The 23852-nt window shown below is 42.9% G+C and overlaps 1 protein-coding gene across 1 annotated transcript in view; it reads left to right on the top strand.

The window, feature by feature from the left end:
- Positions 1–23852, top strand: part of LOC134542121 (protein yippee-like 2) — a 401716-nt gene that overhangs the window by 33823 nt on the left and 344041 nt on the right. The window lies entirely within an intron of this gene.

Below are 23852 nucleotides of genomic sequence, written 5' to 3'. Positions count from 1 at the left end.
TCATCCATACAAAATAGTGATAATTCAATAAAATTGAGCAATCATTTCATCAATGTTTTGTTAAGACGTTGTCACGTTAAACTATCGTCCGTAAACCGACTTTACAGACAACCAATTTTTATTTTCTTTAAATGGTTTCACTTTAAAGTAATGCGAACTGCTGTAGGTGAAATCACCAAAACCAGAACACAAGAGCCCCGATGAACGGAGGTGCACGCTACCCCCCCCCCCCCCCCTCCCAGCGAACAACGCGAGGTTGTTTCTGTTTTGGCAGGCTGCTGCGTACCGGCCGGCAGGAAAGGGGGGAGACGATCGATAGGTCCTAATTTGTTTTGACGCAACGAGCACCGGCGGAAGAGGACGTTAATTCCCGACGCGACCCTCCCAAGTCCCGCGCGCGACCAGCATTGGGATGCCCTCGTGGCAGGAGCCACTACTCGGCGGGGGCCGTCGAAGAAATAAAAAAAAAAATGCAGCAGTAAAACATGACTTTAAAGTCAAGATTGGCCTTAGAATATTCACAAATTTATGGAACTCAAAAACCATAACATTAATGTTTTTTTACATGCTATATTTTGTACATTTTATGACAGAAAAGTTTAACACATGAATTTAATTATTTAAGAATCTACTTTTATATATACTTTCCAAAAATTTTGGGCTTGAGAGGGGCTGTATCCGAGCTTGCCTCGCAGTCTTGCTTAAGGGTAACCCCGCACACATTCCGGAAATCCTGTGAGGAATAACTGTGCATGCCTGACACGGAACATGCTCAGAGCTGGGACAAAGAATTGGCATCAATCGTCAGACGATGTGTTGGCTGTTGGTGGGTGTTCAGTCGTGACGCATGTCTTTAAAGTACCCCACGAGAAAGTGTGTGCACTCCGTATGTTGTTTATTTATTTTTAGTACAATGTCTTGCGGCATTTGGCTCAGTGGTTTTTAATATTTTGACTTTATTTTTTTCCCCCTTCGATAGTGGCACTTTTTCACCAGCCAAAGGATTGTTCCTGATTTTTACGTTTTTTATAAACTCTTCCATTGTGTCGCGTGACATGGTTCTCTTTCTCTTCTAGCATCAACTGAACTGGACTGACCTCTCCGGAGGCCTGTGAAGTCTTCCAAAACTGCGCTGTTGCATATCATACAGGCTCCGTATATCTCGAAGGCCTGGCCTGCGCATTTCTTTTCCCCTCTGAAGATTATTTCCTCTGTCATTGACCCAAAGCTCGGACGTCGCCGGCTTAACACTTCCGGAATGTTACCGCGGACGTAGCATAGCAGTGCACTGGTGCGCACCGGCATCTTTCTTGTGCACGTCAATTGAACACGAAGGGGGCGCGAGTAATCGAACCTAATTGAAGCATTCCCGGGTGAAGTGAGCTGAGCGCAAAAAAAAAGTCTAGGTGAAAATTAAAATTAACTGGTAGTGCCAGCAAGATCTACCATCTAACTTTTAAATTTCGGATGGACTTAAATTAGAGTGTGCTACATTAGCGTTCTTTCTACTTCACTTGGAAACAAATTTTAGCACATAGATCACATTTTCTCTGTAATGCTTGAAAGCTAAATTTAGTTGGTATGCGCGAAGGATAACGATGCAAGATTCTAAATGGATGTTTTTTTTTTCGGTGGGAAGTCCAAATTTCTACTATAGTATATTTTATCCATACGTTTCCTTACTGGGCTATAAATAATACGCAAGAGGAAACAGATATTTTTTTTTTTTACAACGCTGGACTTGAACAAGAAAGATAGTGAAAAATGTAAGTCCCTATATCACGCTGGCTATAATATATTGCTAGTGTACCCGACGGACATTCACAGTACACAAGTTTGCCACAAGTCGATGTGTACAAGAAGGTGTGCACATTCTTGAACAGATCCGTATGAACTGGGCTTGGTGATTTTTTATGCAGCTCTAATTTAGAGAAAGCCGTGATTATTACCACGTGTTACGCTACAACGCGCCAGTGGAGTGTGTTCGATTAGGATGTAGAGATTTCGCGGGAGTCCGAACTCTTTTGGAAATAAGCTTCTCGGGGAAAAAAAAGAAAGTTTTAAAAGTATTCTGCGTGGTTACCTGGTTTTCAAATTGTTGGACCTAGAAAAGGATTAGTGTTCGTCCGTAGTAAATGTTAATAGTAACAATTCAGTATTGGTTACGACATCGTGGTTTCACGTCAATAAAACCCCAATGAACCTAATGAACGAATGGCAAAGGTTATGGAGCAAGTACATCTACAGAAAATATTCCAACGGGCCCCAAACGTTAAGGGAACATATATTTATAGATCCTTTGAGATTGCTAGTGTGTTGCTGCTGTTAATATAATTTCACTTCAAATGGATAATTCCACAGGAAATAAAATTTTAGTGCAGTTCAGTTAGTAAATCGATAATATGTGTGCTATGCCTCGTTGTAGTCAGAATGTTAAGAATAACAGTAACTTGGAAGGACACGAGCCTAATAGTAACCTACTGTCGCAAGTGGGAAGGGGACCCCGAAGTTATGAAGAAATATGGCAGATCTCGGTGAAGGAAGTATGTTATTTAGGGTGATGCAAGATGAGCTTTTACAACACTAGGCATCAAAGAGTTTTATACCATTCCTTGTTTTTCTCAAGTATATTAGCCGCGCTTTGATTTCAGTGCAATCGACTGTAATGTGATAATTAATAGTTGCCTGTTGTAATAGTGAAGTGCGGTATGCATACCAGTCGCAATTTTTAATTTGAATTTTGGGTAGTTTTTGCGAATAACTTAATATCAGTGGTCAGGGAAATAATTTTTTCTTCCAAGGCTGGAAAAGCCAGGGAATTTGTTCTTTTATTACAGATTTGCTAGCCATCTTGTCAGCGAGCACGGTCGCCGAGGATTCTTTCCCTGCTCTCACGAGCCTCGATCCGTCATGCATGCGGGTTAGGGGAGGACCCCTCTCCTCCCCCCACCTTCGCGATGGTGTTTAATTCGGCGCGTGCTAATTTTACTGGGTGCCCACGTGATCCGCTGCGCGCTGTCGGTCGTCACGAACGCTGTACACACTGTAAAAAAATTTATGCAATTTTACAATTTGAGGAGCACTGAGGAAGATGGGCCTATCCCCTCCCCCATCCCCGGAATTATTTAAAATCGTGATTTTCCACTGCTATGCAATCTTGTTCTCGTGCTGTGTCAGTTACGGGTATTTTAAGCTGCGACCTTGGGGAAAAAAAGTGATCGGGTGATGTGTAAAACATCCCCAGTCATGTGTAAACATCTAACTCGTGTGTTCTCATGATGTTCGTGTTGCAAGTAAATTTATAATACGAAACTCTGACATGATATTTAACGTACAATTCCTTATTTATCACGCTCGGCATTATTTTAAACTGATAAATAAAATATTAGCTTTACAGATACCATAATTTATGTGCGCGAATCACATACATACCTTGTGCGCCCGCCGCTAAAATTCGCTGCCTGAATCATAAACATTGCTTGCCACCATCACACGCAGATAGCAGAGCAGCACGAAACAACAGGAAATTTTAAACTATTATAAACGGCTCCGATGAAACCCTGGTTTTTGACCTGATTTTCGACAAGGAAGTTTATTAAATAATACTGCCCATCGTGTTAAAAATCACTTTATAGTTAATACTATCAAGTTTACGCACACATTAGAAGTTGTACTTATAATACATTCTAAAATATTAACCTAAAAAATTCTAAAACACTTTATAACACTAAGTATATGTTTGTATATTTGTTGTTGCTTAAACGACTGAAATAAATTTGTAAATACTTCCTACAAACAAAACGGTATTGAGCTGATTGAAAATAATAATTATATTGTTAAAGTAAAACAAAATCCAGTGATGAGATTTGAACCACGCCCTGTAAAGTTACCAAGTGCGCTCTCCCGCGGTGCCACTAAGCCTCTTGAGGATTTAGAAAGAGAATTTGTGTTATCATGATTGTAATGCCAGATTTATTGGGTATTTTAAACTTGTGATTACTTTTCACCATGACTATATTAGTTTATCAACTATATTCCAGAATAGTTCCACTATCATAAAGTTTCATTTGGGACACCAATGCGTTTGGCATGTCTCCCTGATGATTACAAAAGTTACTATATATGGGTTTATGTAGCTACACGTTGGTCCGCCATCTTTGTGTCACATTCCCGTTCATCGACTTCCGTTCCACTTCATGAAATTATTCATGCCAAATGCCGTATACCAAGAGCTAAGATGTTATACATCAAATATTTGATATAGAATGTACATATTATTTATCCAAAACTAAATAAAAAAAATCTTTTTGACACTAGATCGCTATTTTTTTTCTTTGCCCCAAAACATTTGCAGGGTAAAATAAATACATTTGACTGTTAGATGAATGATATTGTGGAAAAATCAATAGTTATAAATAGTTATATACTTCGCTAAGGCAGTCAGCTTTCAGGTGAATCCCTTAGTTTTGGTTGGAAAATGGCGAATAAAAGTATACAGTCAAAAGTCATTGTTTCCGGACTGACTTGAACGTGGAATGAAATAGCTGCGCGGGGCCGATAAACTCCTCACGCCCGGAATCGGAGACATTCGCCGAGTTCGTTGCGCCCCCTCCCATCCCTCTCCTCTCCTTCCCTCCCAGGAAATAAATCCGCCCGCGAACAATCCGTGGGAACGGCCCGTTCATTCGTCCCGACTGCCCTGGGCGAGTCGGGAGGGCGATAGCGCGGGCGATGGACGGCCTCTTGACGCCCACTCCCCGAGCCGCGCGTGGACCGCCGTGGCGTCCACGTTCCCCAGCGAGTCCATGTGCAGTGTCTGACTAAAGTCTTTAGTCGACAGGCTCATCAATGCGCAGTACCTAACCAAAGGTTTTATACCACAGGCAAATGAATGTGCAATGCCTAACAAAATTTTTAGACCACAGTCTCATTAATGTGTAGTGCCTAATGAAAGTTTTTAGACTAAAGGCTCTTTAATAAACAGTGGCAAACAAAATTTTTTTAGACCACAAGCTCATTCATCTAAAATTACCCTAGTTTTCGATATCTTTAAGTTATAATTTCATTAATATTTTGTGAACAGTGCAGGGTAGATTGCTATTTGGAAGTATTTTACTCTCGCAAAAGGACGTCAAACGACGGAAGTTCGCGCACTCACCTTGTTAGTGTTTATACTGAGAGTAGTCTTGGAAAACACTGTTTTAAATGGTAAGCAATATAATGTGCCGGAATGTTTGGTATAAGGTATGTAAAATTTGATTGCTGGGTGGGACTCGAGATGTTTGTAACCTATAATTTGAATCTCTAAGATTGAAATATGTGCCTTTAATATAGTAATATAGTATTTAATATGGTAAAAATTTTAATTGTTATAACATATAACAAATGGAGGTTAAAATAAATTTGTAATATGACTACAGTTATTTTTATTTTATTTAAAAACATCTTTTCATGTGTTTATTTCAATCATTATAATACACTTTAAAGTGTCGATAAAGTCTATTACAATTATTTCATACGAAACTTCGATCTTAAATTCATAGCGACACTAGTATCCTTTAGATGGTGATGTGAGAAACGAAATAGCTGTCACCGGCAGAAGATGGGCAAAAACGGTGGTCTAAAGGTGTTGAAAAGGGGTATATTTAACATGGCACAAACATTTACAATATTATAAATAATTTTCAAATCAAAAACAACTTAATATTTAATATTAAATACTGAAAATAATTATGTAAAATTAAAAGCAATTACATGTATGTATCCTATGACTAGGATGGCGATTGATAGCGCAGGAGGAAATGAAACACAAATGGTGTATCCAAGATGGCGGTGGGAGTCGAAGGACAAGGTCTTCTAAGATGGCGGCTGACACCAGGCAACACTTTCTTGGCTCGAACATTCATTATCTGTCTCCTAAAATAAAATTTAAAAAAAAAAAATAGAAATTTCACGCGAACCAACCTGAAAGAGATAACATCTGAACAGCCGCGGTTGCCAATTACGCCCCGTGACATTTAGCTTGACTCTTGGGGGGGGGGGATGGGGGAGCGAGCAAGGTGAAAGCTCTAGCTAACCACCGGTGGAGGCAGGGGAGAATAGTTGGATAAGCCCCGCCCCCCTTCACCAGCGGACCACTCGCTGTCGCTCGATGGCATTGTTTGAGGGCTCTTTCGGAAGTCGTCGTCGAAGCTGACTCGCCGATTAGAGAGTAAGGTAAGCTAGCTAATTAGTTGGAGATAAAATCATGCCGGATTGAACGAGGATTTTAATTTTAGGGGGCTCATTATCGTTTCCTCTCCCTCTCCACTCCAGACAAGATTTACGCCAGCATCCAGTCGAATTAACTGTGTGTGCTGCGTCGAAGAGGTGAAATTTACAGACTTTTTGCTCTGCATTGCAGCAGTAAATATTTCTATACCCTGATGATGCTTGCTACAATACATAGCATATAATTTCTGTGTGCGATCCACCGCTTTCACGCGGCTCAGCAGCCTTGAAAGCCAATATAGCCAGACGAATATATAATTTATATTTGAGCTACTCATTTAAATTGTTTGGCATGATGGTGCCCGTGGGCTCAGGTGGTGAGCCAAATGTACCGTTCTGGGTTCGAGTCCGACCGGGTCGATATTATATTATTTTATTTATTTATTTATTATTGATTTTGAATGTCACAACTAAACTGCCACTACACATGGGCACAAACGTATTTCACATAACTGCGTACATACACACAAAGGTACGAAAAACACATACATATACGTACACCTACACATAGCCTATATATAGGGAGAAAATAAAAACCTTTTTAGTATATATTTTTTAGTAAATACTATGCAAAATTTGTATTAACTATTACGATTAAGTTAGATTTTACTATCAAAATTAAGTTAAGTTATTAAAATGTTTGGACAACCTATAATCATACATACACATATTTACTTTTGGAAATATTAATACCTTGGTTCAGGATTGGGTGTAGTGTCGTCCCTTCAACTCCACATGGCGAATGGTGTAGCAAGGTTCAAACCATGCTAACTGCTATTATTTTTGTAGCAGAAAACCACGGTCTGATTACCATCTTTGCCTTGCTGGGTGGATCTTTAGGTTTCACCAGTTTATTAGAAATGAACGAAAACAAGGTGTGATTCCGTCTGAAATATAATTACTTCATACTGAGGAAACTTATAACAGATACAAGAAAATATTAACGTACAATATTAATTGCTTTCTTAAACAGCTCTCAGGTATATTAAAAAAAATTATTGGCCGGCCGTACATGGAATTATCAAAAGTTTCATTTACTAAAAAATACATAAACCAATAAAAAAATACAAATATGTTTAAACGATCCCAGGATATATACTTAAAGTCCAGAAATTATGTTTATCTAATTAACTGCATCTGACGACGTAATTTAAAGAAAGTTCAGAAAAGGGTCAAAAGATACAGAAGCACCGGAGGTCGGGGCTTCGTTTCCCGGAGATCACGCGGGTACATGATGCCAGGGCGCTTGTGTCCTGTTGTGGAAGGGAGATGAAAATACCAATTCGGCGTCCGGCTCGCGGACCCTATCTGGAACAGTCCGAATCAAAACTGATTAGAACTTGTACACAGACAGTATACGGGGCAGAAAATGCCCGGAAAAGTTAAGGGGAGGATGGGGAAAGTCGCGGATCGTCACTCACCAGACAGGGGAGTTGGCTTCTGTTTACTGATGCGTCGCCCGCCAGGAACTGGATCCCGCGATTACGCGGCTGGGCGCGGTTGATTTCTTCATTTCAAAAAAAAAAAACTATTACATTTTGCGCTACGCAGATGGACTAAACTACTTGAAAAAGATTATAGGGATAGCATCCCTTATTTAGGCGACTACATAGTCGGTTGCGGCCGGATGGAAGTCTTGCAGTGTCTCTTCGACTCGCCGATAATCGCAAAAAGGTCCGTCTGCAGTCGCGACGCGAAGTGTCCCGCGGAGAACCGCGTCTCGTAATTAAAAGTAAATCTTGAATCAAAAGTGGAGGGGGTGACTGGGAGTCCGGACCGAAAGGTCCCGAAGTTCCCCGAGTGGGCATCATAAACAAACTCTGACATGTCTCGAAGTTGGTAGCACTGGCCGACCTTAGCGCTACCTGTTGAGAGGTGTCTGAAATAAAAAAGAATCGACTCGCCCAAGGCGTCTGCTTTACCAAGGGAATAAAGGGCGCAGTCTAGTGCAGCGCTCTGGCGGCCAACAGGATAAGTTGGCTGGGCGGTTAGCGAGTTTGCCGCTAGGTATCGTGTGCGGTCCATCTTGGCACACACATTTTTTATGCAAGGCGTCCTTGGAGACGGTCGCTGTCTGCTGGGGTTTCTGACCTGTCATTGGCCTTAGGCGAATTCTTAGAACCGAGAGTGGAGGGGGGTGAACAAAAGTGCAACGACGCTGAGAATGAGCGTCCATGACGTGCTTTTCGAGGAGAGAACCTAATACGTATTTGTGACAGTAAAGGCTATGGTCAGCTCGTCTCTGAGAAATGGTAACAGATCGTCCAGAGCTGCTGTAGGCGGTTATAGTCATGAAGTGAAGTAACGTAACGTTACAGGCCTGGGACGTGTCTGTAAGCGAGGGAAATTTCAAACTGGCTGCCAGCATAGTATTAGATCTGCAAAATATCAGATACGTCTCTGGGAAAGGTGCTTCAGACTACTGGCACAAAGTTTAACTTAGGGGAGTACACCAGCCTAACAAAGTGTAAATCGCCCTTTAGTAACCAAATTATAGAGCAAATAAAATTTCCAATTATAATTTAAAATTATAATAAAATTAGAAGAAAAAAACGTTTCGAAATTCCTAATTTCCGGCACAATGGCAATGGTGGACCGCTGTTGTCAACTCGCCTTGTCTGCCAGTGTCACGGCATGGCCATCTGCCCTTGGTGGGTTCAAATCAGCCCCCAGGATATCCATGGAAACGCGATCTATGGCTTGTTACGGTTGTATATTGTTACGAGGCTGCTAGAGACGAGGCCGGCCAGTCAGCTTGGTGCGCCAGCCTGCAGGATTCCTTGGCAAAACCTCTCCTCCTTGAGCGGGCACAACACAGGTAAGAGTTGCTCCCCCTCCCACTACCACTACTTGGACAACGCCCCACCAGGGAAGGGTTCTGCAGGTTCTGAGAGCAACGTCGCGTGAAGTGGAGTTAACCAGGACGCCATTGTTCTCGCTTCGATCGTTAAGTCGGGGGACTTTGATGAAGCGACACGTCGGAGGGCTACGAGACCTTTCCGTGGCTGACGCCGGCGGGTATATAAGTAGGAGAAGACCTGCGGCGGAAAAGAGAGGATGGTGGCGGTACCGGCGAATCCTAGGGGCGACACGGGAGTGAAGTGAACAGGGCGAGTGATAGCGGGCGACGAGTCTTCGTGGAGCATCTGGGACGGTGTCGTGGAGCGACGGACGAGCGAGTAGGCACGAGGCAAGAACGAACAGCATAGAGAGCCTTTATCGAGCCGAGCTTCAGCGGGGACAAGTAAATAAAGGGCTTATTTAAGTGCGATCAGTTTTTGGACAGTCATTCAGATCATAGTAATTCAACTAAAAGTGTAGATATTTGTCAATAAATAAACACTAGTTATTTAATTGGGCTCTCCTTTCCGGACCTGTATTCCCACATGTAACAATATTATACATGCAAGAGGACTTTTTTTTCTTACCTGCAACTGCCGCGCCGGGTGGAAACAACTCATTCCCATAGCATGCTGCTGAGTGTCTTACTGTCATCACAAAAGACCGCGAACACCGACTTTGGCAAGTGTGCAAGGCAGGATTATTTGGCCCCTCGAGCCAGACGACGTAGTACGAAATATTGCACTTAGGGCTGGTGCTTAATACTTCACAAAATTAAAATCGTTGTAGGTAGGGGCTAATCTTAACCGAGGGAAAATATGTCGGGCCGAAACTTAACAAACACTCTCTCACTCGCTCACTCATTCATTCTCTCGCTTACCCGGTCACTCATTCAATCACTCGCTCGCCCGCTCACTCATTCACTCACTCGCTCGCCCGCTCACTCCATTCACTCTCTCTCACACACACACACACACACACACGTGCTTGGATTTCCCGATATGTTCTTTATGAGAGTTTTTACGCCGCACAAATATGAACAGGAGCTTTGTTCGACGGATACTCCAGAATTATAGTGCAATGTATTTTTTTTTTTAAGGAACAGAAATATTCTCAAAAATTATAGATATTTGTAAGTTTGTGCATTTGCATCTTGAAAATAGCTGTATCACTACAAAATTGTGTTCGCAGTTATATTGGGTTCAGATTCTTACCCGGGCACTTATGCTTCGTGTTGTCCCAGTACCTCCAATATTAAAGTTATTTGTAAACCGTTCCCTGAATAGTTTTTCAGTATTAACTGCGCACATAAGCACGATACAGCAAAATAAGTCAAATTGTTGAATATTCGATTATCTTTTCAATGGTTAAAAATATTGTTACGATTTACCGGGTTCGTAAAGGATAGCCCAATTAAAGATTTTATCACTACACAGTTTTATTGATGGCCACTACTTATGTCACTTACAAATAATCTTCTAAAATGGCAAATCATCAATTGCACTTAAAAATAATGTTGCTTCCCCAGTCACTCGTTTCCTACAATCCACACACCTCGCTGGGCCGCACCTCTGGCGCAACTCTAGCCGCAGCACCCCTCGTGGATCTCCGCCGCGGGACTCCGTCGCCACACTCCGCCGCCGCCGTCGCACCTCCCTTCGCCGAGGACCCACTCGACGCCTCGCTCGGGACTTCGCTCGGAACTCCGCCGCGTCCGCGACACTATCGCCCGGAACTGAACTCTCCGCCTTGGAACCTTCGTCCAAGGACTTCGCCACTCTGCCGCACCCGCGGCACTATCGCCCCGGAAACTCCGCCGCGGGAAAACTTCCGACTGAACTCTCTGCTGAACTCCTCTCCGCGGAGGCAGGCGTCCCGGGCTTATGTATCACAGGCGCCATTTCTCGAATTCACCAGAGTGGCTGGGGCCAGTCGCGTCATTCCGCGCCGACCCGGCGGCAGAAATTTCTCTAAACACGTGTTGGCAGCTGCCAGGTGACGCGCAGAACTCCGCAGGTGTCAGGTGTCAGTTGTCAGTTACGTGTCAAAAGCAGGGCTACGCGCGGGGAGTGGTGGAAGGAGGGAGGGAAAGCTACAATCCTTGTAATCTTCCAGGCGCGCGCGGCGCATCTCATGTTGCGGCGCCCGCCAGCCAGCTCTGCACCTGCACGTGTCGCGGCCTTGCTCACGTTCGTAATAATAGGTATACCTATATGGTTTAATGAAACACCAATTAAAATACATAAAATTATGCGCTAATTTTTTTGGTTAGAAATACTCATTACCTGGTTAAACGTATTTCATACATGCAAAAAATAATCATAGTTATGGGTTGTACAAAGTTACGTGCTTGTAGTATTACAAACTATTTATTGACCACTGGTTGTCAAAGGAATCTTTTGTAAAAGGCTCCGAACCAATTGAACACCAGACCCGGTGCTATTAAATTTGCGTCATGCCGGCGCGTTGGGATCGAACCCACGACCTTCGCCACCAGTGCCGTCGAGGACGGCTTTTCCCCGCTAGACGGGGCATCGAAAATAAAACCACGCGCTCGAAGATAAGGTCTTCACCTTTCGACCTCTAAGATCGAGGTTGCCCCTTAAAGGTGGTCGCCTGGTCGGGCGCACGAGCTCTGAAAACGCGGGGTGGTCGCTAAGGGCGACACTGGCTCGCGCATCACACGACTCTTCGCCTCTACGTGCCAGGCACGGAACTGGCATGCAGTCTTCCCGTCGATAACGAGCCTCTGAGTCTTCTAGCGGTGACCCTCTCATTTCATGCTGGAATATTAAAGATGAAGGTTCCCTGCACATCGATATTTCACATGCAACATTGTTTGTTAAAAATGTGCGTTTTAGCATTTTTTTTCACTGTCCAAAAATACAAGTTCTAGACGAAACCCTGGAACGCAACTTGTACAGAAACTTGCAATAGCTCGTAAGTGCTATTCGTAATGAGACACGTTTAATAAACTTTGAGCGGTTTGTAAATCGCGCCGTAACACCTGAAACTCTGCACAACGTTAGGCGACCCGACCATGCGACCCCCTTAATGACTCGACGTGACTGGGTCACCACTGCAACATACACATGCAGGATGAGTCTTTTAAAAGAGGCCCCGTCGAACATTTGCGTAATGACTGATTGATGTAGTAAATACAGGACAGTGACAATAATACACGTAGAGGTGGTGTGATTAGTGTCCAACATGACATTTCCAGCACATTTTTACAAAATAAGTTATTGTCACACTGCATTGTATTTACTCTATCACGTATACTTTTCACGCATTTTCCTCGGTGCCTCTTAAAAAAAAACTCTGGCTATATAATAATGCAACCACACTGTTAGAACATTTTCATGTTTTACGAAGAACATTGTTTTAAACTATTGAGGGGTGTTTGTAAATTTACTAGTACTGGATTTAATTTACTTTGATCAAGAACTGTTAATAATCATATTGGAGTATTTTAATGAAACTTCAGCAAAAATAAAAAAGATTCCTTCAAGATGCCTGTTCACCTGGTTTGCAAAGGAACGCAGATGTGGGGTCTCGGAATGCAGAGCATTGTCTACGAATATTCAGTTATCTGGAACTACGAAACACCTTTAATTATTTTAGGTGCAATCGTAGTTGAAAAACTCTTTAAATTTAATGTAAATTCAAACATATAATTCGATTCTTCGAGTTCATACACCTTTGTACTCAAAGATAATGCGAAAGTTATGCTGTACAAAATACATTGTGATACAGTGACTGCACTGAGAGGAAGGTTTGTTTGCCTCAACAAAATATTTGTCTGTACATGCCGAAATAAATATATTTTGTTGATTTAAACAAATATTTTGTAGCAGGAAAGATTTTGTTGACCCAAACAAATGATTTTTTTTAATTCGACTGTTTATTTGGTTAGGTGAAACAAATCAAATTTGTTACTTAACAAATTTGGTTAGACCAACAAAATATTTTGTTACTGCAAATAAATATTTGTTTCGCCACATATAAGCAAATATTTGTTTGATTCAAATAAACATTTTTCTCTTGTTTACAAATAGGATTAATTTAAATACCATTAAAAAAAGGTAGGTATATATAGTCTCGCTAATCTGGACCACGCGTCCGGACATCTAGCTAGTCCAGTCGGAATTTAAAATATTAAAATTAAATAAAATAATTACAAAGCTGTTTTTTTGTTAATCTTATATCAGTTTGTAAGTTAAAATCTAAGTAAACTCATACAGTTGCATTACAACTAAAATTAAACTGTAGGAAAAGTTATATTTATGAAGAAAAACATTTATTTATATAGTTTTACCCATCTGAAACTTGTATTACGTGCATGTCAAGACAAATTCCGTTTAATCCGGACTTTTCGATGATCTGGACATGGTCTGGTCCCATAAAATCCGAATCAGCGGGACTATACTATGTATATTTATTTCCAGTTCACCACTCTGCTGCCAGGTTATCTTGGATTGAAGAGCATAGCTGGTTAGCAAAATCTCTACTCGTAAAATAAAGGCCGATAAAATGCACTCAAATTTGACGGAACAGAGAGAATGGGCTATCAAAGCGGTGTTGGCGCACCGCGCTATTTTGAGACTGCGCCCTGAAAACGTAGGGTTGATGCAATGTTAACTTGATGCCGCGCCTTTGGACACGCAAAGCAGATGCACGCGGGAGGCGCCTTTGTGTCTGCGGCGTCCCGCTGATCATCGAACCGTCGGCTATCGATCCGCGGGTCGAGGAGGAGTCGATCACCGAGCGACGACAGCTTCGACGAACGCGAAGCCGCTTGGCTGTTGGTTTCGGCCACGAAGTCGAGGTTTGGTTTGGCCGCAGGACCCGCACGAGTGGCTCCTCGCAAGCGTTCACAGCCACTGATAAATTTCGCTCCCCACCAATAGAGATCTGGGTTCGATTCCCGGCCGTGTCATGCCGGAATTTTTTGCAAGTGAAAGGTTATGAGCCGGTTTTTTTTGTTTCCCCCCAGAGGTGTCCTCCACCCAAAAAAAAAATCCATGCTTTCCGTCGCTCTTACAGCTTACCGTTTCACCCCTCACCCTTCCTAAAAATAATTGTTTTATTAGTAGTCTAAACTGGCTTGATTAAAGGTGGTAAATTGCAAAATTAATTTATGAATGAAAATAACTCCTTTAATGTTCGTCATACTGTCTTGTATGATATATTGTAAATATAAGAGAAAAACCTAACGAAGTCTTACATACCTAAAAGGTAAGTAAAACTTTACAAAATATACATGAAATATATTATATAATCATTAAAAAAAACTAATATAAGTCCATATGTGAAGTAACAATATATTCTCAGTTAATAAAAAGCAAAACATAAAATATTATAGGACGTCATTTAATCTTCAAAAATAACCTTTTTGTGTGTGTGACACAGGAACAATTAAATTTGCAGTTCTTAACGAATCATCGCTGTGGCTTTGAATCAGCATGACCTCGAAGTCAAACGTAATGAGCAAACCCAGGAACAAAGAATGCGTGTCGGTATTTGCGTTGTGCGTGGAGGCTTAAAGCGACAGAATCGTGGCGGGCCCCGAATCGTTTGGGAAACCATCTCGCTGCCCGTAGATCCGATTCTTGCTGGGGGCTGGCCCGCCTCAAGAGCGGCGGGGAATATTCACGTCCCGTGGCCGCTGGGTGGACGCAGTTAATGCGCGGCTTGAACGGCGGGACGTCCCGGGAGAACGACTCCCAAGCGGAAGTTTCCTCGGAATTTAAGGTTGTTGAGATTACCGTGAAGGGGGGAAGGTGGATGACGAGGGGTAGCAGGTGCAATGCCACTCTCGACGGCGGTAATTGGGTCAGACCTTAACCCTCTCCTCCTCACCGTCGTCAAAACGAGGTGTCCGCGGGGCAGCGCAGTTCGCGAAGGGAGGCAATCTGCACGGCTGTTCCTCTGACGGAGAGACGGCGAGAAGGGCGTAATTGCGTCATCCGCCGGAGCAGCTTCGCTCAAAAACCACCCCCCATCCCGCTGCCGCCCGCTGCCGCCCGCTGCAGAACCTCTGTTCTACCACCCCCTTGCCTTCTCGACAAGGTTTCACCTTACCCCGCGGCATAAATGAAACCCCTCTTCCCCCGCCATGTTACTGAAGTTTGACACCCAGCACCGTATCATGTATCATTCCACTTTGATATACTTGTATACCTACTAAGTTATGTAATTGTCATAGAATCACATGTATCTTACCCCTCCCCCCTTACCCCTTTTTATTCTTAGTTAGCTGTATTAACGCTCGATCTCACAAGCCATGTTGATTTTTTTTCCGTCATGACTACTATTTAAGGATTTCTAAAATTTTAACTCGACACCTCCCTTGCATTCACTTAGTGTATTATCATGGGTGTAAAAAGGCGTGCAAGTGATGATAACTTACTAAGACTTTGTGCCTTTTTAAACCCACCATGTTACATTATTGAATAGCTGTTGAAAATATTTGTGTCAGAAAAAAAATACAAGGGAGGTATCGAGTTAACATTCTATTAATACATTTCAAATACAAGTAATGACGAAAAACTAAACCAACCTTTTAAGTCCCGTTTTTTATTTAATAATTTATTAAGGTTTTGGATGCCTACTCAAAACGAGAAAAAAAAAACAGAAATTAAACTTTCCGTGTTAAAAGTAAATGTCACTGGCTCCTTCATGATGTGTTTATGATTTATCTTGGAAAAAATGTATTTAAATTTATGTAAAAAAATATTTAATATTCCAAATTTTTTGCCTCCAAAATAAAGTTACATTAATTTATCTCAAGGAAATTTTAATTATGCCATGAAGAAACCAGCAGCATTGACTCCTAACCTGACAAGATTCAATTCTGTATCCCATTTAGTCAGACAAAAAGTTTAAAAGATTGTACTTTAACAGCTAATTATGTAAAAGGTTTGTAACAAATATTTAGCAACTGCCAATTATAAAATTTGGGATTTTGGGGATTTAGGTGTTAAAATTGAATTACACGTGTTAGTTACTTTGAAAAGGAGACAGAGGGAAAATATGATGCTAAATTACGGGTCTGAGGTGTAACATTTTATTCGCAAAGCTTTGTGAAAACGGCTTAGTAACAAAAAAATGTATCTTTAAATAGTTTTTTATGATTGCAAAATTGAGGCCTGTTTCATAATCATTACATCACTTGAATCTTCAGGCGCTGATGGTGAGGTCGTCGTCGCGTTTGACGGCGTCGACGTTCCAGCAGGGCTGGCGGTCAAGTCTCTCGCATTCCGACAAGGGCGATCCCGGGTTCGATTCCACGCGTGTTTCCAACCCGGCATTCTTCGCAACTGAAACTTCGCGGACAGCCGTGAAATTATGTTGTTTTTTTTTCGGCGAGGGGGGGGGGGATACTCTTTTTTTTTTCTCCCAAACTATTCTTTCCGGTGATGCTCGGTTTTCATCCCATCGCCTCCTCAGCCCCTCTAACGATCTGAAATTCTATAGCAGCGATGGCAACCTTTATTATTTTCGAGATTCTTTACCAGATATGTTTTTTTTTAATATAATCTGAGCGCTCGGCATTCATTAAATTATTTTAAATTTATCATAACAATACTTTGATGTATTACTCTGTACGTACAGTAAATACAGTATGTTTACGTAGCATGTGGTAAAGACGCGAAAAAAAAATCGTCGTAAAACTGTTGTATAGTATTTACAAAAAAAAAACTTTAATTGAATAATAATAAACATGAAGAAATATAAATTTATTTTTCAATCTTATTTCTGTGTGAATATTATGTCTTCCGAACAGTGTTTGCCATAGCTTATCCTACAGGTGTGCAGACAAAGACGGCTAAAACATGACAGTAGTTTACCTGATGATACTATTTGTTGGGAGATTCTTCAGGTGGTCGGTACAGTGGAGACCAACAGGCTGCCAGCGTAGAGACATTTTTCAGTAAAACATCATTAGGAATATTCTCGTTAATTGGTAATCTTTGTTTGCCTGTATGTAGGCTAGTATAAATTCACAGTATGCACTTAACGAAGCCATAGTATTATCACAGAAATATTGAAAAGTATTATATATATTTGGAATTTATATACTGTTTAATGAGAATTCTTCTTAGATGAAATTGGGTATCTTGATTTTTTTTTGTTATAACTTTTTTTAAAATAATTTTTCGTTTCTTCATGACATGCCGCATATTGTATTTATAGTTCACTCAACCGAATAATACGACAAAATTTTCGTTGTTAGAATGTAATGTTTACTCAAGTGTGCCTTGTCCTCAGATTACTTTGAAGAATGATATTTGGCGCTCCAAAAATTGAAGTTGGCTATTGCCTGCCTACTGGCTTCGGTGTTTCCACTCCCCCCTTTTTTCAATCTCTTGATCTACACCCGCCCTGCCAAACGTTCTCCTTAGATCCTTGGCCGCGCGAGTGGTCGACATCCGAGAATACCGAGACAACTATAATTGTTCGTGGCATTCGGAGATGGAGCTGAATGTTGTACGCACTCAACCCCCCCCCCCCCCCTCTTTTTTCGGCCCTGTTTCTCGGAAACGATATAGTTTCCGATTTGCGAACGGCGTGTATGGATAATGGTCGGAAGGGTTACTTTCCTCCCGTCTGGTATGTCAGTATCGTCGGGAGTGTCGGGACGTGATTGTGTTGGTAGTTTGCTTTCTGCGCTCAAACTCGTTCTGCATCTGAAGCTAGCTAGGGTAGAGAAGGGTTGGTGGTTGGACGTTTCGAGCGTTTGTCTGAATCAGACTCTCTCGATCTCTCTATCTCTCTCTCTCTATCTCTCTCTCTCTCTCTCTCTCTCTCTCTCCTCTGAGTTTGGCCTTTCCTAGCCCGCGGTGTGCATTGTTACCGGCTCTTCGAAGAAATTCGCGCAGTCCGTGCATAGCATTCCGACAGTTGGATCCGAATTCAAGGGTTGGTTTGTTCGGGGGAGCGGGTAGGGGGGGGTGTTTGTAGGATTGCGAGCAGTGTGTTTATTGCCAGCGTGTGCGTCCGTATAGTACAGTACAGGGAATGTCGCTGGTTGTGGGAGGTCAGCTTTGGTCGTGTGTTCAGAGGTGCATTTTCGGAATTAATTACTTCCCTCTAGCATTTTTAAAGGTATATTGCAATGTTTGGCCATTCTCCGTAGTTACCGTACTCCCATGGTTATGAAGAGAAAAGAAAACATTCAATATGTCATCTTTTTTTCCGCTCAATATTTTAAAATCTCACAAATAATGCAATTTTCGGTGTTTTTAAACTTAAAGCATATTATGACTTGATGTAGGCTTTTGGACATACGCCATTGCTTAGCACATGTATGTCTGCAGAAGAAAACTACAAAAAAAACAAACACAAATGACAAAAAACACAAATTAAGCAAAAATTGCTGTTGTCAGGATTTAACGCCACACAATATTCCACAACAGGAATATGGTCAACAAACAAGGAAAAAACAAAGAAAAATGGACTAACAGAACGAAAAAAAAAAACCCACAAATGATGACAGCACAAAAATTCCGAACCCAAAAAAATTCAACACAACATTTGAAACGAGACAAAAAACACAGCAAAACTAAAAGACGAAACAAACACAATAGTTTTCCAAAAAACAAAACCAAAAAGAGAAACGAAAAAACTCCCACAAATTATGACAGCACAAAAAATTTTGAACCCAAAAAATTTAGCACAACAGTCAAAACGAGACAAAAACACGACCAAACGAAAAGACGAAACAAAAAAAAACAGTTTTCTAAAACAGAAACAAGCGACGTTTCGGGAACTGCTATCTGCTCCCGTCCTCAGGCAGAGACGCACATGGTACGGAAACACAGGTACGACTTAGAAGGGGCTGGAAAAATGAGGGTATTAATCAGAAAATGGACTACATCTTGCTCAGCCTGAAGTATTGTGAAGGGGAAGGGGAAATCCACCTCACTTTACCTCAATGACGTTAACAATAAGAAACATTTAAAAAAAACTATGGCCCTTGTAAAGGGACAGGCAGAGTGCCAGACGTGTTGTGTAACCCCTAAAGAAATAAGCGTAAATATCAGAAATACAAAAATACACAATTTTATTATTCTTTAAATCAAGCCCCATATGAATATAGAGGGGCAACATATAACAAGAATTACGAAAGAAAGAATTACGTAAACAGGTACTGATGAGCAATACAAATAGCCAATATACAAATGTTATGTGCTAACGTTATTTAAATCATGGTAATAGCAGGTAGAATGCTGTCTGTCCGGACGTGAGAGGTGCGGCGGAGAAAAACGACAAACGCCCCGACGGAAAATGGGTCGAAAGCAAAAAACAAATTCAAAGAAATGCACAAGGTGAAACACACTGGCAATGCAAACCAGGAAATTACGAAACTAATTCGGTGTCCAGCAAACATTACTTTATGAGGCAAAAAGGAGGCAAGCCAAACATGACGCAGAAGGCAAATTACATAATTATCAAAAAAAAAATGTAAGACACCGACCAGAGAACACCTCGTAGCCATGCGTAACACGGCGCGACGCCGAAGCACCCCTCACGGCGATCGCTCCCGGAACAGAACAGAACGAGCAAAATAATTACACCCCTATATATAAAAAATCCAGATGGCGCTAGTGTCGCACTCAGTAGGCCTGGAAGGAGGCGCCTACGTCACGCGGACGTCACAAGGGAGTGCGGGAGGGGGCTTTAAGGGGAACGAGGGAAGGGGAGGAGCCGGCGGGCCTCTGAATGCCGAAGCGCACGTTGCAAATTCCCGCCCCCTGGCGAAGCCTTCCGCAGGACGATGAAGCAGATGAATGCGACGATACGAGGAGCGACGAGTAGAGTATCTTGTATGTGGTTTCTTCGAAGTAGAGTGAAAACTCAGCGACGCCAGTAGGCAGCTGGAGTACAGATGGCTCACACGCACCAAGTCCAGTCCGCAGACGGGGGAAGTTTCGAGCAGGACTGCAGCGCCCGGAGCACCCCAGCAGCGCGGGACGGCGATAAGCAGGAAGAAGTATCTAAAGCACAATCCATGAAGAAGCCGCCACACGACACACAACGCAAGCGCCCGCCCCCAAAACACCACAAGGGCTGGTGGCAGGCGAACTAGAAGAGGGGGCGGCGGTAACGGAGAATAAGAGCAGGTACGTATCACAGCTTCCGATCCAGCCCGAAACTGCAAGTCTCACAGGGCATCACCGCCGGGCGCAGCAGTGCACGGAGGGGAGGCCGCTCGCAGCGGCGCTCGAAGAGGGGCGCCAGCGTGCTGCCACATCACAAACACTCCGACGAAGCGCGCCACAGCAGGAATCACTGCTCGACGAATCTCTGGGCTAGGCAGGGGCTGCGTAAACAGTACACGGAAGTCTCTAACACTACGAGAGGGCCCACCTCGTAGGAGACAACCAGCAGGAGCGGCGGGCACACCGACGAGAAGAGATGGCGCAGTCACTGTCGAGGCTTATGTCCATAACAGGTAGGAAGCAGGAGCCGCCGAAGAGCGTGACGCAGGCAGTGAAGAGTGGACGTCTCCTCTCTTCGCTGGGTGATGACTGAAGAAAGGTGGCGAAGACGGCTCGCCAGCAGCAGGATAATGGAGTGGCGGAGAGGAAATTACAAAGAAAAACATACAACACACTGCGCCATCCACAAATACTAAAAATATAGCTGCCCAATCACACAACTTACTTTCCAGTGCACTGGAAAGATTCACATAGTTTAGTAGGGAATAAATATACAATAAAACATAAAATACATTGTAAAAAAAAATAGCACCCCACTCAGCCAACAACCCTTATATAGAGCTGGGCTGCCGTACTAGTTGCATACTGTAAACACTTATTCAAAGATTATTAGGACATAAATGATAAATCAGAATATGGCTATAACTGTTAAAATACAAGTCTTAAACTGTCTCTAGAAAATAATTCCAAACTTCTATGGGAAATTTTTGACAATAAGGCTAGGCCAGAGCAAACAGCTCCAGATGATTATTCATAAATGACATGCAGGTAAAATCAATAAAAATACAACGGGAGAGAAAACCTGCTAATACTTACTAACAAAACAACTTACACGTTAAGACACATAAACTTTCAGCTGGCTTACATGGCACTTTTTATACCTGGATTTTTTCTTACAATCCTGGAGAAGTACAGTATTACTGCCCAAAAAACGCACAATAGTGAACGGGCCCTCATATGGGGGAAGCAACTTAACATTGATCTGTGCCGCTAAAGAAGGGAGAACATATGAACGCACCAGAACAATATCGCCAACCTTAAAACCATTGGGCTGCCTAGTTTTGTTGTACTGCGTCTCGACAATGTGGCGGGCCTTCTGGAGATTACAAGGAACAAGATCAAGAATTTTCTCGAGGTCAGCCTCAGTTAGGGCGGAGCTTAGAGACGGCAGTCCCCAGAGATTCAGGAGAGGGTGAGTGAGCTCGCGGCCCAAAAAGGGAATGGAAGGAGGAAAACCGGTGGCGGAGTGCACAGCAGAGTTAAGACCCATGTTAATGTAGTCCAGATCGGAATCCCAAAGTGTCTGATCTGAACCATAAAAGGAAGTGAGAACCCCCTTGAGCACCTTGTTGACACGCTCTGATTGGTTGCCCTGAGGGAAATATGCCGAACTATAGATAGGTTTAATTGCCCATTCAAAGCACATATCCTTGTAGATGTTAGACTGGAAGTATCTGGCATTATCAGACACGAGCATGGCAGGGGCTCCAAAGAGCTTCCACACTTGTTCCCGAAGGGCTTTGACAATCGAAACTGCTTTCATGTTTTTTAGAGGTAGAAGTATGACAAATTTAGTGAAAATATCGACCAAGACAAGCAAGCATATATTACCCTTACGCGAGCGCGTCAATGGTCCAAAGATATCTAGATGGACAACATTCCAGGGTGCCACTGGCGGGTCTGCGCAGTACAGGCCCACCCTCGTGTTTTGGGGTGGCTTCGAAATCTGGCAATCATGACAGGATCTGACAAAGGCACGAACGTCGTTGCGAAGATCCGGCCAGTATAAATGCGCAGAAATGCGGCGGAAGGTTTTATCCATACCAAGATGGCCTCCGATCAGGGACGAATGGTAGTATTTAAGTACCATAGGCCTTAATATTAATGGCACAACTGCCTTACGAGCTCGACCCGAGCTGCCAGTAAAATAAATCAGACCCTGTTCCTCCACAAATGGGACCACTTTCTTGTCTCGCAATTCCTTACGGATTTTCTGACAAACAACGTCGTCAAGCTGACACTCACGAACATTAAGGTAGGACTCCGGGAAAACCTTGCACACACATAGGAGTTCATCGGGACTAGGTGACTCGTTCTCTTCAACCAAAAACTCCTCAGGACAAAACATCCGCGAAAGCGTGTCGGCCACTACATTGTCGGCTCCTCGAACATGATGGATAACAAAGTTAAAATGAGAAAGATGAAGTATCCAACGTCCCAGCTTGCCCAGTTGTTGAGGATGGTTACAGAGCCAGCTCAAAGCTTGATTATCTGTAAAAAGATCGAATTCCCTACAGTCGAGATAACATTCGAACTTTTCCAAGCCGAACAGGCAGGCAAGAGCCTCCTTCTCGTAAGTACCTAACTTTCGTTCAGACTCCAGTAACGAGCGGCTGGCGAAGGCTATTGGCCGGAGTTTGCCCTCTTCCAGGTGGCCGAGAACTGCTCCTAGAGCAATGGACGAGGCATCAACAAACAGGGCAAAACGCTTGCTGAAATTAGGCAGAACCAGAACGGGAGGAGAGCCCAATTGAGACTTCAGGGTAGCGAACGCCTTTTCCTGTTCGGGGCCCCAAACAAAGGGAACGTCCTTTTTACGAAGGGCATTTAAGGGGGTACAAAGGGCAGCAAAATTCTTGATGAAGCGGGAATAATACCCAAGCATGCCCAAAAAACGTTGCACGCCCTTGATATTCTTAGGTCTGGGGAAGGCGACAATGGGGGCAACCTTATCCGGGTCCATGAGCAAGGAGCCCTCGGAAATAACATAGCCCAGAAACTTCACGAACTTTCGGCCAAGGGAAATTTTCTTAGGATTGACCGTAAGTTTGGCAGCACGAAGGCGAAGGAAAACCTCCCTTAGGTGGTCAAGGTGCTCCTCAAAAAAATTGCTATATACAATAATGTCGTCAATGTAGTTGAAAACAAAACAAAATTTGAAATCACTTAACACGTGATCAAGCACGCGGCTCAAGGCCTGGCTGCCAAAACTGACGCCCATAGGAATTCTGTTAAACTGGTAATGACCGAAAGGGGTTGAAAAGGCAGTATATTTACGGCAACTTGGGTCCAACAGACATTGGTGGAAACTATGATTAAGGTCGATAACAGAAAATATACGAGCCTTGCCCAAGTGCTGTAGAGCACTCTCCACTGTAGGTAATGGCCATCTGTCATCAATAATCTTCTGATTCAATTCCTGGAAATTGTGAACTAATCGCCATTCCGTACTGTCCTTCTTGGGTACCAAGAAGGTTGGGGTACTGAAATCGGATGTAGATGGGGTAATAACATCGGCAGCCAACAATTTTTGAATAATTTCTCTCATGAACTGAAGTTTCGGGGGTGACACTTTTATATATCTGCTACGAACGGGTACCTCATCCCTCACATAGAATCGATAAGGCAGTACATCACACCTGCCAATCTTGCGGGTTATCACATCTGGAAACTCGCTTACTAAGTCAGCGATAACCTGGTCGGATTCGTGACTCGTCAGTTCCTTACAGGACG

This window comes from Bacillus rossius (genome assembly GCF_032445375.1).
Source record: "Bacillus rossius redtenbacheri isolate Brsri chromosome 4 unlocalized genomic scaffold, Brsri_v3 Brsri_v3_scf4_2, whole genome shotgun sequence".
Taxonomy (NCBI): domain Eukaryota; kingdom Metazoa; phylum Arthropoda; class Insecta; order Phasmatodea; family Bacillidae; genus Bacillus; species Bacillus rossius.
Note: the sequence above shows the minus strand (reverse complement) of the source record. Positions and strands in the feature narration are given on the sequence as shown.